The 17,837-nt window shown below is 35.9% G+C and overlaps 1 protein-coding gene across 3 annotated transcripts in view; it reads left to right on the top strand.

Moving 5' to 3' along the window:
• The window catches only part of BBS9 (Bardet-Biedl syndrome 9), a 446,163-nt gene that overhangs the window by 63,324 nt on the left and 365,002 nt on the right, over window positions 1-17,837 (top strand). The gene's annotated exons all lie outside the window — the stretch shown is intronic.

The following is a 17,837-nucleotide window of genomic DNA, read 5'->3' as shown; positions in this document are numbered from 1 at the left end:
GCCCACCTTTTAAATGTAAGTTATAAAATTTCACTTTGCTAAGTAAGGGTAAGGGGAAAGAAATCATGTCTTGTGGTTTTGATTTAGACTAAGAAATTTGTTTTACAACTACAAAATTAAAGCCATGTACCTTTTCTAAAGTATAAGAGAAAAATCTAAATCCTCTTTTACAAATTTAGTAGTGCTTTATGCGCATGCTGTTTCTCCTGTGCCAGTTGCATTTATCAACTGATGGCTCATCAACAGCCCCGAGAGACTCTTCTTGGAAACCCACCTCTGTTGGTGTCTATTGCTCTGTAAAGCCCTCCTGGTCTAGCTTTTGGTTTGGTTATTTCTGGTTATTTCTTTCTTTCTTTTTTTTTTTTTTCAAAGATTTTATTTATTTATTTGAGAGAGAGAGACAGTGAGAGAGAGCATGAGCGAGGAGAAGGTCAGAGGGAGAAGCAGACTCCCCCATGGAGCTGGGAGCCCGATGCGGGACTTGATCCCGGGACTCCGGGATCATGACCTGAGCCGAAGGCAGTCGTCCAACCAACTGAGCCACCCAGGCGTCCCTGGTTATTTATTTCTACAGAATTTGTTTACACCTTACATTTAACTACTGCATGTATTAAGTTATGGTGTAATGATTTGTTTCAGTATTTCTTGAACCCAGTATTTCTTTCTCGAGACCAAGGGCTATATTTTATTCTTACTTTTAATCTGTAGTACATAGCCTAGTTCCAGATATATAGCAAGTAATTAATGTCTGGAATGAATGACTGGTAATTATATTTTGGTCTTAAAAAACATGTATGAGATTGAAATCACCAAGTACATGAACTCCACTAAAAAGTATTTATTTTAGGGACACCTGGGTGTCTCAGTTGGTTAAGCAGCTGCCTTCGGCTCGGGTCATGATCCCAGCGTCCTGGGATCGAGTCCCACATCGGGCTCCTTGCTCGGCAGGGAGTCTGCTTCTCCCTCTGCCTCTGCCTGCCATTCTGTCTGCCTGTGTTCGCGCGCTCTCTCTCTCTGACAAATAAATAAAAAAATCTTAAAAAAAAAAAAGTATTTATTTTAAAGTAATTTAGTTTGGAACTAAAATGTCTTCTTTTGGTTATTTCATTTTAATAATAAGAGAAAAACAGGGAAAATGCTTTCTACTATGGGAAATTACATCCTTGATTAAATAATTCCTTTGCTTTTATTTTATTTTATTTTATTTATTTTTATTTATTTTTTTTTAAAGATTTTATTTATTTATTTGACAGAGATCACAAGTAGGTAGAGAGGCAGGCAGAGAGAGGAGGAAACAGGCTCCCCGCTGAGCAGAGAGCCCGAAGTGGGGCTCGATCCCAGGACCCTGGGATCATGACCTGAGCCGAAGGCAGAGGCTTTAACCCACTGAGCCACCCAGGCGCCCCTCCTTTGCTTTTAAATTACCAAGTTTATGGGGGTGCCTAGGTGGTGGAGTCCATTAAGTGTCTGAACCTTGGTTTCTGCTCAGATTTTGATCTCAGGGTTTTGGGATTGAGCCCTGTGTCAGGCTCCGTGTTCAGTGTAAAGACTGCTTAAGACTCTCTTTTCCTCTCCCTCTGCCCCTCCTAGCTGCACATTCTCAGTCTCTCAAATAAAAGAAATAAATTTAAAAAAAAAACCAACTTTGTTGCTAGGCAGGAATTGTAGAGTATTTTAATTTTGGAATAAACTAGAATGCTTCAGGCAATTCATGTAACTGAAGATAAAGCTTTTGTATTGTTCATATACTAGAGTGAATTTTAATTGCTTATAATCTCTTTAAAAATTTCTAACAACCTTACAAATCTTGCCAAATTGTTCTTTACAGAGGTATGTGGCAGTTGGAATTTGAAAATGCATTTGTGTTTGAATTTTAAATAAGGAGAGTATTTTGAAAAGGCAATCATGTTTACATTTGAGGAAAAAACCATCTGTATGTCTATTTCTATCTCTATCTCTGTCCCTGTATTTATATAAATATTTAATGGAATATAAATATATTATACATTTAATATAAATATAATATAAATATGTATATCACATACATAATAATATAATGTAAATATATGTATTTAAGAGAATTATTCTTGGTTAAACACAGAATATAGTACAAGAATTTTAATCCTAAGAGGAAAACATTGCAATGTATACACAGTGAAATGAGGGACTCTTTGTGAATGAAAAGAAACCAATATGTAATTAGCTGTAGCAGACACTCTGGTGCATTTGAATATAACTTTAGTCTCTTATCTATGTAGCATGAACTCTACTGAAAATGGGAACATTTTCTTATTTCCAATTGTGTGTGTGTGTGTCTTTGTCTAAGAAGTCAAAGACTCATGCACATGACTATTGATAGAAATGATGGAGATTATATGGAACTGTAACTTTAAAATTGTTTTCTTTCTCTTATAACCAAATCATCAAATTGGCTTATGGCTGAGTTTCAGAAAAAATCTGGGGCATAGTTTCTAGGCTGCATAATGGATGGAGTTGGGTGATATCTTTATTATCACATGAATTGAAGGGTCAGTGTCGTTGGCCTTGATTTCTATTGGTTCTGTGGTTTCACGAACAGCAGAGATTACTAAAAACAACAACAACAACAACAACAACAACAACAACAACAACAACAAACTTTAAAAAAGAAAATTGAGGAATGATTTGTTTCATCACCATTTCTACCATCATTGCCTTAATTTGGGTTTTCTCTGTTTCTCATCTGCTTTACTGGAAGAGACTCCCTGCTAGTCCACATACCTTTTATCTTGCTTGAAAGATCTTGCTCTCTAGGCTCCCTGTTTCTTTCTTCCTTCCGGTTCTCCATTCTGCTGCTTTAAGGTAATCTTTTAAAGCACAAATCTGATCATATCTTTGCCCTGCTTAAAATTCCTCAGGACTCCCATCACTTATAGGAAGAGTAACAGGGATTATATGAGTGGCTGGCCCTACTAAACCCACTGGTCTGATCTTACTTCAGACTCCAGCTTGAAACAATACTTTCTCATACTTCTGCCTACACAGTCAAATACATTGCCCCTCAGTTTTTCATTTAACCAAGTTCTAATCCTTCAAAATTTGATTCAGGCTTCGCTTTTTTTGGTGGGAGGACTTTGAAATCAGTTATATCTACCTTTGCCCTCTTTCTCCAGTCTTAGGTATGCCTTTTATGTGGAACTCTAAGACCATTTACATGTTTCTATATAACATGTGTCATCCCTGTCTTAAAATTTTTTCTGCTTCTTTCACTGGACTGCGAGTTCCTTGAGATCAAGGACTTCTTTTCTCTCTTCATGTATGATGTCTGACATAACTTCTGTTTAGAATCCTAAAAACCCAAGGGGTTATTGAATATTTATTTGAGTCTATTTTGCAGGTAGCTACTGGTCCAAAGGATTTTGCCACTTTGTTGTGAACCAAGTGGTATTAATTGTCAGTTTGATTTTCTAACCCCTATAGTGAGTAAATGTTTGCCTCTCTCCATTAACATAGAATTAAAGTTGAATGAGGCATATTTAATTTTTTCCCCTCTCTTGGTGTTTTCTTAAGTGGGTCTTAATGTGTGAATGTGGCAATCATGGTATTTACTTTTGAATAGAATTTTGTGATTATTTAGATTAGTATTTTTAAACTTTTAACATGAGACCTTCTTATTTATAATGCTACTACTAATAGCTACATTATTAGCATAGTTTATGAATTAGTCTCTGTTAAGTTCTTTGTATGCAGTATTTAATTTCAAAAACAACCTTGTCAAGTCATTGTGATTAACTTCATTTTATAGATGAGGAAACTATTGTCTGTAAATTGAAATTTCTTCCTTGAGTTTACACAGCTGCTAAGTGCAGAGCTGAAGTTTGGACCTGGGTGTATCTGATTTTATAGACTGAGTTCTTAACTATTTTTTAAAATATATTTTAAAATTTTATTTTATTTTATTTTTTTAAAGATTTTATTTATTTTTTTGACAGACAGAGATCACAAGTGGGCAGAGAAGCAGACAGAGAGAGAGGAGGAAGCAGACTCCCTGCTGAGCAGAGAGCCCGATGTGGGGCTTGATCCCAGGACCTTGGGATCATAACCTGAGCCAAAGGCAGAGGCTTTAACCCACTGAGCCACCCAGGCTCCCCTATATTTTAAAATTTTAAATTCTATTAACATGTAATGTGTTATTTGTTTCAGAGGTAGAGGTCCATGAGTCATCAGTCTTATATAATACCCAGTGAGTTCTTAACTATTATATATCTCCTTGTTGCATTTACGATAGTGATTGCAAATAATAATTTGAAAGCAGTGAGTTTATTTCAAGTTTTTTTCTTTAAGGTTTATTTATTTATTTATTTATTTGAGAGAGAGAGAGAGATCACAAATAGGTGGAGAGGCAGGCAGAGAGAGAGGGAAAAAGCAAGCTTGCTGCTGAACAGAGATCCCAGTGTGGGGCTCCATCCCAGGACCTTGGGATCATGACTTGAGCTGAAGGCAGAGGCTTAACCCACTGAGCCACCCAGATGCCCTGATCAAGTTTTAAAAAACATTCTTACAGCAAATATTTCAGTTAGGCTTAACTTGAGAGCATAGTGACAAAATAATATGTTATAACACCAAGTTTTACTGGCTTTGTATTCTTTTAAAATATCTTAACAGGTTAAAATTGGGTTATTTTTCTCTTGTCTTTCTCTCCTCTGTACATTATTTGAGTAGGTTAAATTGTTTTTCCTATTAATTTGCACAGTTCTCATTGTATCCCAGTGTCTTATAGATATGTTCCTCTGTCCTTCACATTTGTACATTTGTAGTTTGATCTGGAAGCTTTATCATATTTGGATCTGATATTTTGGCAAGACCTGGGTCTACTTTGTTAGACATTCTTATGTTGTTATGGGTATATCTTGCAGATCTTATATTGGTAGGTGTTAGATAAGTACTGCAAGATTAGAAAAATCTCTTCTTTCACTTCAGATTTTATGTGGAACAAGAAGAGGATGTAAGAGCCATATGAAATACGTGTTTGTGTTATCAAGAGTGATACTCAAAAAGTTAAAAAAATTAAACATAGAGTGAATCAGCAATTCCACTTCTTGGTATATAACCCCCAGAAAATGAAAACAAGAACTCAAGCAAATATTTGTTGTTGTTTTAATTAACATATAATGTATTATTTGCTTCAGGGGTACAGGTCTATGAATCATCAGTCTTACACAATTTACAGCACTCACCATAACACATACCTTCCCCAATATCTATAACCCAGCCACCCGATCCCTCATCTCCACCCACCAGCAACCTTCAGTTTGTTTCCTGAGATTAAGAGTTTCTTATGCTTTGTCTCCCTCCCAATCCCATCTTGTTTCATTTTTTCCCTCCCTTCCTCCCATGACCCACCACCTTGCCTCTCAAATTCCTCATATCACAGAGATCATATGATAATCGTCTTTCTCTTATTGACTTATTTCACTTAACATAATACCCTCTAGTTCCATCCACATCATTGCAAATGGCAAGATTTCATTTTTTTGATGACTGCATGGTATTCTTTGTATATATATACCACATCTTCTTTATCCATTCATCTGTTGATGGACATCTAGTTCTTTTCATAGTTTGGCTGTTGTGGGCATTGCTGTCAAACAAATATTTCTATACCCATGTTCATAGAAACATTATATACATAGTCAGAATGTAGAAGCAACCTAAATGTCCCGTGACAGTTAAATAAATAAACAAAATTTATTATATACATACCATGGAATGATATTCATTCATAAAAAAAGAATGAAGTACTGATATATGCTACTACTTCTGTCTTTTTCTTCGTGTATAGAAATGCAACTGATTTCTGGGCATTTGTTTTCTATCCTGACACTTTAATGAATTCCTGTATGATTTCTAGCCATTTTGGAAGAGAGTCTTTTGGGTGTTCCACACTTTTTGGAAGAGTTTCTGGAGAATAGGTATTAATTCTTCTTTAAATGTTTGGTAGAATTTCCCTGGGTTGTCGTCTGGCCCTGGACTCTTGCTTGTTGGGAGATTTTTGATGACTGCTTCAATCTTCTTATTTGTTATGGGTCTGTTCAGGTTTTCTATTTCTTCCTGGTTCAGTTTTGGTAGTCTATATGTCTCTAGGAATGTATCCGTTTCTCCTAGTTGTCAAATCTGCTGGAGTATAGTTGCTCATAATATGTTCTTATAATTGTTTGTATTTCTTTGGTGTTGGTTGTGATTTCTCCCCTTTCTTTCATGATTTTATTAATTTGGGTCTTTTCTCTTTTCTTTTTGGTAAGTCTGGCCAGGGATTTATCAGTCTTATTAATTCTTTCAGAGAACCAGCTCCTAGTTTCGTTGATCTGTTCTGTTCTTTTGGTTTCTATTTCATTGATTTCTGTTCTGATCTTTATTATTTCTCTTCTCCTGCTGGGTTTAGGCTTTCCTTGCTGTTCTTTCTCCAGCTCCTGAGGTGTAGGTTGTCTATTTGAGACCTTTCTTGTTTCTTGAGAAAGGCTTGTTTTGCTACATACTTTCCTCTCAGGACTGCCTTTGCTGCGTCCCAAAGATTTTGAACAGTTGTGTTTTCATTTTCATTTGTTTCCATGAATTTTTTCAATTCTTCTTTAATTTCCTGGTTGAACCCTTTGTTCTCTAGTAGGATGCTCTTTAGCCTCCATGTATTTGAGTTCTTTCCAACTTTCCTCTTTGATTGAGTTCTAGTTTCAAAGCACTGTGGTCTGAAAATATGCAGGGAATGATCCCAATATTTTGATACTGGTTGAGAGCTGAATTGGACCCAGGATGCGATCTATTCTGGATAATGTTCCATGTGCACTAGAGAAAAATGTGTATTCTGTTGCTTTGAGATAGAATGATTTGAATATATCTGTGATGTCCATCTGGTCCAGTGTGTCATTTAAGGCTTTTATTTCCTTGTTGATCTTTTGCTTGGATGATCTGTCCATTTCAGTGAGGGGGGGTGTTAAAGTCCCCTACTATTATTGTATTATTGTTGATGTGTTTCTTTGATTTTGTTATTACCTGGTTTATATAATTGGCAGCTCCCATATTAGGGGCATAGATATTTAAAATTATTAGATCTTCTTGTTGGACAGACCCTTTAAGTATGATATAGTGTCCTTCCTCATCTCTTATTATAGTCTTTGGCTTAAAATGTAATTTGTCTGATATAAAGATTGCCACTCCAGCTTTCTTTGGATGTCCATTAGCATGGTAAAGGTTTTCCACCCCCTCAGTTTAAATCCGGAGGCGTCTTTGGGTCTAAAATGAATTTCTTATAGACAGCGTATCGATGGGTCTTTTTAAAAAAAGATTATTTATTTATTTATTTATTTGACAGAAATCACAAGTAGGCAGGGAGGCAGGCAGAGAGAAAGGAGAAAGCAGGCTCCCTGCTGGGCAGGGAGCTCAGATTGGAGCCTCGATCCCAGGACCTGAGATAATGACTTGAGCTGAAGGCACAGGCTTAACCCACTGAGCCAACCAGGCGCCCCCATGGGTCTTGTTTTTTATCCATTCTGATACCCTATGTCTTTTGATTGTGGCACTTACGGTAACTACTGAAAGGTAGTGCTATTTTATTGCCTGTAAGGTGGCTGTTACTGTATATTGTCTCTGTTCCTTTCTGGTCTACTATTTTTAGGTTCTGTCTTTGCTTAGAGGACCCCTTTCAATATTTTCTGTAGGGTTGGTTTGGTGTTTGCAAATTCTTTTAATTTTTGTTTGTCCTGGAATCTTTTTATCTCTCCTTCTATTTTCAGTGACAGCCTGGCTGCATATTTTTCTTGTTTAGTTCTCTGAATATATCATGCCAGTCATTTCTGGCCTGCCAGGTCTCTGCGGATAAGTCTGCTGCCAATCTAATATTTCTACCCTTGTATGTTACAGACTTCTTATCCCAAGCTACTTTCAGGATTTTCTCTTTGTCACTAAGACTTGTAAGTTTTACTATTAGATGATGGGGTGAGGACCTATTTTTTTTTATTTTGAGGGGGGTTCTCTGTGCCTCCTGGATTTTGATGCTTGTGCCCTTCACCAAATTGGGGAAATTATCTGCTATAATTTGCTCCAATATACCTTCTGCCCCCTCTCTTTCTTCTTCTTCTTCTGGGATCCCAATTATTCTAATATTGTTTCATCTTATGGTATCACTTATCTCTCAACTTCTCCCCTTGTGGTCCAGTAGTTGTTTGTCTCTCTTTTGCTCAGCTTCTTTATTCTCCATTATTTGATCTTCTGTATCAGTAATTCTTCTTCTGCCTCTTTAATCCTAGCAGTAAGAGCATCCATTTTTGATTGCTCCTCATTAATTGCTTTTTTAATTTCAACTTGGTTAGATTTGGTTAGATTTTATAGTTCTTTTATTTCTCCAGAAAGGAATTCTCTCATATATTCTATGCTTTGTTCAAGCCCAGTTAGCATATTGATCATCATCATTCTGAACTCTGGTTCTGACATCTTACTGGGCCTGTATTGATTAGGTCTCTAGCTCAGTACTTCCTTTTGTACTTTTTTTTCAGGTGATTTTTTCCACGTTGTCATTTTATCCAGATAAGAAGAGATGAATGCGAGAACAACATACTAAAAGGGTAGCAAGGACCCCAGAAAAATATCACTCCAAATCAGAAGAGACCTGAAACCGGGGGAAAAGAAAGGGGAATAAAATGACATATAAATATATATATCATTTTATTAATATATATCTATTTTTATTAATAGTTTTATTAATATATCTATCTGTATATAGATATCTATATCTATATATGAATGATTTGACTGAGTAGAACAGAGACACACACTTGATTTTGGGTGTATTTTGATCTGTTAGAAGAAACTGCCTCCCAAAATTTTAAAGAAAGAAACACTTATATACATACAAGAATAAGGGTAAACACAATGAAGGGATAGAATATGAAGGTCAATATGAACATTAAGAGATTCTAAAAAAGGAATTGATGGATAAGAAGCTGGCTGAAAAAAGAAAGATAAAAAAATGAGAGAATATGATCTAACTGGAGAATAGAACTAAGGTATATGCTAGATTTGGGGTATATTTTGATTTCTTAGAGGAAACAGTACCCTAAAACTTTAAAGAAATAAAAACTTGTATGTGTACAAAAAATAAGGTTAAATACAATGAAGCAGTAGAATATAACAGTGAAAATTAAAAAATATTTTTAGGAAGGTATTGATAAGATAAACTAGTTTATATAGGTTAAATAGGAAAGAGGAAAAATAAAAAAAATAGAATGAGAAAAAAATAAAATTTAAAAAATTTACTTTGAAAGACTAATGAATCATGGGGTAAAAGCCAGGAACTCTATTTGCTGCATTCCCCTAGCTCTGGAGTTCTGTAGTTCTCATTGATTGGTGAAGTTGGTCTTAGCTGGACATACTTGCTGATCTTCTGGGGGAGGGTCCTGTTGCAGTGATTCTCAAATGTCTTTGCCTGGGGTGGAATTGCACCACTCTTGCCAGGGGCCAGGCTAAGTAATCTGCTCGGTTTTGCTCTTGGTAGCTTTTGGTTCCCCGAATGCTTTCAGTAAAGCTTTGTAGGAGGAGAATGAAGATGGTGACCTCCCAGTCTCCCACCTGGAGGAGCTGAGAGCTCGAGGCCCCACCTCTCATTGTGCCCTCAGAGAAATGCAATCAATCTCTTCCATCTCTCTGGTCTCTGGCCATGCTCTATGCTTACCTGGCCTGTGACCGTTTGTTTTCATCTCTGGCATAGGGCCTGGTTTGGAGTCTCCAAATCCAGCAGATTTCTGCAGTGTGCCCCTGCACTGCTCCTTGGTTGAGGAAGGGGGGATCTCCGTGGATCTGCCACTTGTGGGTTTCCTGCTCAAAGAGCAGTGGCCCGATTGTGCCTTGAATCATATTTTAAGGTAATCCCGACCTGAGATCTCACTCCTCGGCTCCATCTCTGCCGCTGGCTTCTCTGCTTTGATACCTGGGGGCTCTGCCACACTCAGGCATCCTTGTTCTTTTTGTGACCCCGTGGGTCCTGAGACCACACTGCCCCAGCAAGGCCTCTACCTCCTGCTTGGCCTCTGGTGTGACCTCCCTCAGTGCAACAGACTTCTAAAAGTTCTGATTATGTGCTCTGCTGCTCTATGGCTTGCTAGGAGCCAGCCCTCCCCCTGTAATCTATCTTCCTGTATATAGCCTTGGATTCACTTCTCCACACATCCTACTTTCCAGAAAGTGCCTGCATTTCTGTTCCTAGAATTACTGCTCTACTTATCTGCAATCTCCTGTTGAGTTTGTAGGTGTTCAGAATGGTTTGATCTCTATCTAGCTGAATTCCTGGGACCCAATGAAATTTAGGTCTCCTACTCCTTTGCCATCTTGCTTCTCTTGCTGAAGCTTTTTAATTTTGATTAGTCCAAATAGTTTATTTTTCTTTTTGTTTCTCTTGTCTCTAGGAGACATATCTAGAAAAATATTCTTATGGCTGATGTCAGAGAAGTTACTGCCTGTCTTCTTTTCTAGGACTTCTGTGGTTTCAGGTTTTAGTTTTAGGTCCTTAACCCACTTGAGTATGTTTCATTCTTTTGCATGTAGCTGTCCAGTCTTCCTAACACCATTTGTTGAAGAGACTGTTTTCCCCCATAGTATATTCTTGCTTCCTTTGTCAAAGACTACTTGACCATATAGTAATCATGGGTTTATTTCTGGACTCTCTATTCTGTTCTTTGAATCTTTGTTTCTGTTTTTGTGCCAGTGCCATGTTGTTCTGATTACTACAACTTTGTAGTAAAACTTAAAATCTGAGATTGTGATACCTCCAGTTTTGTCCTCCCCCACCCTCCCTGAGATTGCTTTAGCTATTTGGAGTCTTTTTTTTTTTTTTTTTTTTAAAGATTTTATTTATTTATTTGACAGAGAGAAATCACAAGTAGATGGAGAGGCAGGCAGAGAGAGAGAGAGAGAGGGAAGCAGGCTCCCTGTGGAGCAGAGAGCCCGATGCGGGACTCGATCCCAGGACCCTGAGATCATGACCTGAGCCAAAGGCAGCGGCTTAACCCACTGAGCCACCCAGGCGCCCTATTTGGAGTCTTTTTTGGTTCCATACAGGTTTTAGGACTATTTATTCTAGCTCTATGAAAAATACTGTTGGCATTTTGATAGGGATTACATTAAATCTATGCATTGCTTTGGTTAGTATAGACTTTTTTTTTTAAACATTTTATTTATTTATTAGAGAGATGGAGAGAGAGCACAAATAGGCAGATCAGCAGGCAGAGAGAGAGGGAGAAAGAGGCTCCCTGCTGAGCAGGGAGCCTGATCCGGGTCTCATTCCCAGGACCCTGGGATCATTACCTGAGCTGAAGGCAGCTGCTTAACCTCCTGAGCCACCCGGGCGCCCCTAGTATAGACATTTTAATAATATTTGTTCTTCTAATCCATGAGCAGGGGATACCTTTTCATTTGTTTGTATTGTCTTTAATTTCTTCCCTTAATGTGTTATAGTATTTAGAGTACAGGCTTTTACTCCTTGACTAAGTTTATTCTTAGATACTCATTATTATTAGTGTAATTATAGATGGGATTGTTTTCTTAATTTCTCTTTCTTCTGCTTCATTATTAGTGTATAGAAATGTAGTGGGTTTCTGTCTATTGATTTTGTATTCTGTGACCTTACTGAATTCATTTAATAGTTCTAGTAGTTTTTTGGTGGAATCGTTAAGGTTTCTATATGTCGTATCACTTCCTCTGTAAATAGTGAAAGTTTTCCTTCTCCTTTACCAATTTGGATGTCTTTTATTCCTTATTCTTTTTTGATTGCTGTGGCTGGGACTTCCAGTACTATGTTGAATAAAAGTAGTGAGAGTAGACATCCTTGTCTTGTTCCTGCTGATAAGAGTTTTTCCCCATTGAGTATAATGTATAATGTTAGCTGTGGGTTTTTCATATATGACCTTTATTATGTTGAGGTGTGTTCCCTGCTTTATTGAGGGTTTTTATCATGAATGGCTATTGTACTTTGTTAGATGCTTTTTTCTGCATGAAGTGAAATGGTCATATGGTTTTTAATCTTTTATTGATTATACCCCTTTTTTCTTCTATTGCAAGTGTTAGATCTGAATTAGAATTTTATGTGTATTATTTTTGACAAAGTATGAGAAGTCATAAATTCATAGGTTACCCTTTGGGTACTACACTTTTTTTTTTGGAGTGGCCAATACCAAGCTTTCTGACTAATATCCCTATTCTAAATGTTTTAATTATTGCTTTAAAATTACTTATTTTTTAGTTTACAGAGATTATCTTTAAAGAATTTAGGGGTATACCTGGGTGGATCAGTTAGTTAAACATCTGCCTTTACCTTAGGTCATGATCCCATGGTCCTGGGATCAAGCCTTGCTTCAGACTCCCTGCTAAGTAAGGAGTCTGGTTCTCCTTCTCCCTTTGCCCCTCCCTTGCTCATGTGCTTTCTCTTTCTCTGAAGTAAATAAGATCTTAAGAAAAATTAAAAAAAGAATTTAGAAAATAAAGAAAATTATTAAGAATAAAATATAAAGCACCTTTAATCCTAAAATTTAGATGCAAATAGAAATACATGTAGTCATAAATCAGATATTGATAAAAATGCAGAGTGGTATTGGTGAACTCTTAGAGATACTCTAGATCAAAATAAAATCCTCCCTTTCTGGGTTAAAAATGGCAAAAAATGACATAAATAGTTCTTGATTTTTCAAAATAATAAAGGTGCTACATTTCATCAGTATTTTCATTTAACTTAATTTTGAGTGAATTGTGTAAATAATTTTGGTAACATGTAATGAGGATATCTGTGAGATTAAAAAAGGCTTGTTTATGAATGAATTATTTCTTTGCAAGATAAACATTAATTTCCTCCTATGTGTGTAATGTACCTTCCTATATAACACATAAAACCTTTCAACATTTCATATATATAATGTAGGTGTATATATTTACCTATATATGTGTATATGTTTATATATATATATATATATATATGTATCTGTTTTTAATTTTATAAACACTAAAATCTAGGTTTGAACAGAAGCCGTAGTCTTTGCTATATAATTAAAAAAAAATGTGTTTCTATGTAGGGAGACCTAAAGAAGGTGGTAACTCCCAAACAATTCATTTGTTTAGAAAAATGCTATAGGGGGGCACCTGGGTGGCTTAGTGGGGTAAAGTCTCTGCCTTCGGCTCAGTCATGATCTCAGGGTCCTGGGATCTAGCCCCACATCAGGCTCTCTGCTCAACATGGAGCCTGCTTCCTCCTCTCTCTCTCTGCCTGACTCTCTGCCTACTTGTGATCTCTGTCTGGCAAATAAATAAATAAAATCTAAAAAAAGAGAAAAGAAAAATGCTGTAGGACTTTACATGTTAAATCTAATTCTATCACAGTTATTACATTTTATTAGAAGAAGCATTTGTTCATTGGCTTAGACTTTTAACAGGGTTTAACAATTAGAAATTTCTCAGAATGATGCATGCCATGTCTATTAGAGAAATAGAGGAGATTAAGAAGTGAGATATTGTCTGGAAAACTGAAATAATCTTAGAGGTTAAATCTGAATCTTGATATTGATATTTTAGGTGGTTAATGGTGATGCTGAAATGTTAATTTATTTTTGCTTTTATTATTTTCTCTTAGAATGTACCACAGTAATTTTGACTAATTTCAAGTAAAATGTTACCAGGTTGTAAAAACATTTTTATTAATTCCAAATAATCTGTTCAATATTGTATTTTATTTATTTTATCTAGGAGAGGGGAGTTTGCATTATTAAGTTTTTGTTATCTTTTTTTGCAGTCATTAGAGATTTATTGACTAATGGCTTATTTTATACAATATTAAAGAATGTGGACTTTCTATAAGAGGAACAGCATTGTGTTTCGTACATTTATGTTTTTATTAGACAAACCATCTTTTTTTTTTTGTCCTTGTGAAGGCTTCTGGTATTGTGTAAGTGGCATCCCAAAACATAAAGTCAGTAAAGAACCATTAATATATCTTAGATGGAGAGTATATTCTATTTAATAAGGAAAAAATAAGACAACTACAGATTTTTCTTATGTTAAAGATATCTTTTAATAAAGATATTAACTTTGAAATTCCTTTTGTGTTTCCAAAAGCTAAGAAAAACAAACATTTTTTTGATGGCAGGCTATAGTTATGTGTCTGGTACTGTGCCAGGAGCCTCTTTGTGTTTCCATTTACTTTTTCTAACAAACTGTGAAGTAAATATTATTCCCATCCTACAGATGAGGAAATTAGCAATCAGAATTTTATGCATTTATGTATATTTGTGTGTTTATGTCTGTGTATGTATATATACACATATGCAAAAATATGTGTGTGTATGTATATATAAATAAATGCACACACATATATTAAAAGATTTGAAAATTTCAGCATTTAAATGTCATAATGACAATCTCAAGGGAATAGAGAAAAAGTAAGATTCTTGGGAAATACTGAATTTTTTCCATCTTCATTATATCAGAAGAATACGTTTGAATGGATGATAAAAGTAGTGGTTTTATAATGTAGTTTCTATTTTCTCCTTGATTTTGCCATTGCTGATATATTTTGGTTTTAAATTTGACATGTAATAAGTATATTTTAATATTTTTTATATGGATGCCATCAAATATTTTACTATGTCAAGGGATTTTTTTTTTTTTAAAGTAGCCCTGGAGCCCAACCTAGGACTTGAACTCACAACCCTCGGATCAAGACCTGAGCTGAGATCAAGAGCTGGACTCTTAACTGACTAAGTCACCCAGGCACCCCACTGTGCCAAGGGATTTTACTAGTTATCTCAGAACATGGACCCAAAGAAGTGTATGTTTTACTTTTTTGAGGAATGAGAATTTTGTATCTGGTAGCATTGAGTAGGTTAAGAGACTTCACCTACCTTTCCACGTAAGAATATATATTTTTCGGGTGCCTGGGTGGCTCAGTGGGTTAAGCCGCTGCCTTCGGCTCAGGTCATGATCTCGGGGTCCTGGGATCGAGTCCTGTGTCGGGCTCTCTGCTCAGCAGGGAGCCTGCTTCCCTCTCTCTCTCTCTGCCTGCCTCTCCATCTACTTGTGATTTCTCTCTGTCAAAAAAAAAAAAAAAAAAAAAAATCTTAAAAAAAAAAAAGAATATATACTTTTCTTTTCTTGAAACTTTTTTTTTAAGACAGGATTCAGATCAGAGGTTTTCTGAAAATCTACTTGGGGTAGATCATGAAGGACTTGACTTTCTCTTCAGTAGGAGATGGCAATCTTAGCAAATTTACTTTTAATTAAAACCAGAACCCAGTGGTTCACTAGGGAATTTATTGTTACATTTAAGCAATGAGAATTTTAAAGTTGGGAGTGGAGTGTTCTCTTATGAACCTTACAGTGCATTTGGACCTCAGGATTTAAAAAAGTTGTTGACTGCCCAGGATTTAAAAAAGGTTAAAAGTCATCATTTTAATAGTTTTGTGGCATTTTCTTTTCTTTCATTATAATGCTTGTCTTATGGGTTTTATAAAGGTTCATTAAAATAGTGCAGCTTCTGTTGGAAGGACATTAAATTAAATTCTTGGTTTGACTGCCTACTTTTTTTAGAGGGAGGGGCAGTGAGTGAGGGAGAGAGAGACAGAGAATCTCAAAAAGACTTCATGCTGCTCTGAGCCCAGTGGCTTGATCTCACAATCCTGAGGTCATAACCTGTGTGGAAATCAATAGTCTAACCCTTAACCCACTGAGCCACCCAGGTGCTTCTACTGGCAGCTGTTTTATCCTTGACAAAATTGGTTGGTCTTTTTTTTTTTTTTTTTTTGTAAATTTTGTTTATTTATTTGACAGGCAGAGACCACAAACAGGCAGAGAGGCAGGCAGAGAGAGAGAGGAAGAAGCAGGCTCCCTGCTAAGCAGAGATCCAATACGGGGCTCGATCCCAGGACCCTGGAATCATGACCTGAGCCAAAGGCAGAGGCTTTAACCCACTGAGCCACCCAGGCACTTCCGTATCATTACAATTATTAAAACAAAAATGTATTTATGAGGTTTCATTCAAATTTAAAAATAAACACTACCTTAATACAACCCCTTCCCCTAACCCCCCCACCCACCAAGCATCAAACTCAGCTTCTGCACAGCAAAAGAAACCATCAACAAAAAGGAAAGGAGTCTACAGAACCAGAGAAAACATGTGTGGTCATATATCTGATAAGGAATTCATATCCCAAATATATAAAGAACTCATACGAATCAATAGAAGAAAATCCCCAAATAATCTGATTAAAAATGGGCAGAGGAACTGACTATATATTTTCCCAAATAAGACATACAGATGTCCAACAGATACATGAAAAGTTGCTCAACATCCCTAATTATTAGAGAAATGTAAATCAAAGCCATAATGAGATATCACCTCATACTTGTTAGAATGGCTGCCATCAAAAAGAGAAGAGATAACAGGTGTTGGCTAGGATGTAGAGAAAAGGGAACTCTTGTGCATTGTTGGTTGGAATGCAAATTGGTGTGGGCGCTATATAAAACAGTATGGAGGTTCCTCAGAAAATTAAAAATAGAACTATTGTATGATTCAGGAATCCCACTTCTGGGTATATTTCCAAAGGAAATGAAGACAGGAGTTCAAAGAGATATCTGGACTTACTGTGCATTATAGCATTCTTCATAGCAGCCAAGATACAGAACAACTTATGTGTTCATCAGTGGATGAATGGATGGAGAAAATGTGCAGACACATGCAATGGAATATTATTCAGCCAGGAGAAAGAAAGAAATTTCATCATTTGCAGCAACATGTAAGGACCTTGAGGGCATTAAAACAGACATAGACAAATACTACATAGTGTCACTTATGTGGAATCTAAGGGAAAAAAAAAGTAAAACTCACAGAAACAGAGTAGAAAAGTAGTTGCCAGGGTCTGAGGATAGGGGAAATCCAGAAATGTTGGTAAAAGGGTACAAACTTTCAGCTATGAAATGAATAAATAAGGTCTTAGGAGTTAATGTAAAACATGGTGACTATAGTTGATAACACCATTCTATAATTGAAATTTGCTGACTGTAGAACATAAATGTTTTTACCAAAAAAAAAAAAAAAAAAGATAAGTATGTGAGGTGATCTATGTTAGTTAACTATTGGGCAGAATACTTCTGTTTAAGGATTGTGTACCTATATCAAATTACCATGTTGTACACTTAAAATATCTTAAATTTTATTTATCAATTATGCCTCAATAAGCTGAAGTTAAAATGAGAAGAAAAAAACCTATGTTCTTAAATTACCAGTTTTGAATCTATGTTTTTCTCTGATATTTCTTTAGGCTAAAATTCTGGATAATTGGGATAAAAAGTTTTTGATTCACAGTATAAATTGTTTTATGCAAAGAGATGGGCCCAACTTACCCTTTTCACAGCTATGTGTAATATCTATGCCCACATTAGGTATTATGATTTTTTAAAAAGTTCAGAATCTCCCTTTAATGGACATTTTGTTAGATATTTGTTATTTGGAATAGTATTGAATATTTACTGGACACTACTAGGTGCTACCACCTAAGACTGAGCTAAGGATTTAACCTAAACGTTCTCATTTAATTCTCAAGGCAATCTTATAAAGTAGGTCAATATTCTCATGTTAGGCATGAGAAAATTTAGAATTGGCAAGATGAAACAGTTTTGCCAGGGACACACAACCTGTGAATGATGTGTCTTTAACTTTTAAACTTAACTGTTCATTTACTTAGTTGTGCAAATGTTTTAACTTTTTATGATGTTAAATGCTTGATGTTTTTGTTATGACTCTGATCTTTGTATCATTTTTTTAAAAGATTTTATTT

Source organism: Mustela erminea, chromosome 11, assembly GCF_009829155.1.
Source record: "Mustela erminea isolate mMusErm1 chromosome 11, mMusErm1.Pri, whole genome shotgun sequence".
NCBI classification, from domain to species: domain Eukaryota; kingdom Metazoa; phylum Chordata; class Mammalia; order Carnivora; family Mustelidae; genus Mustela; species Mustela erminea.
This window is presented reverse-complemented; position numbering and strand designations above follow the sequence as displayed.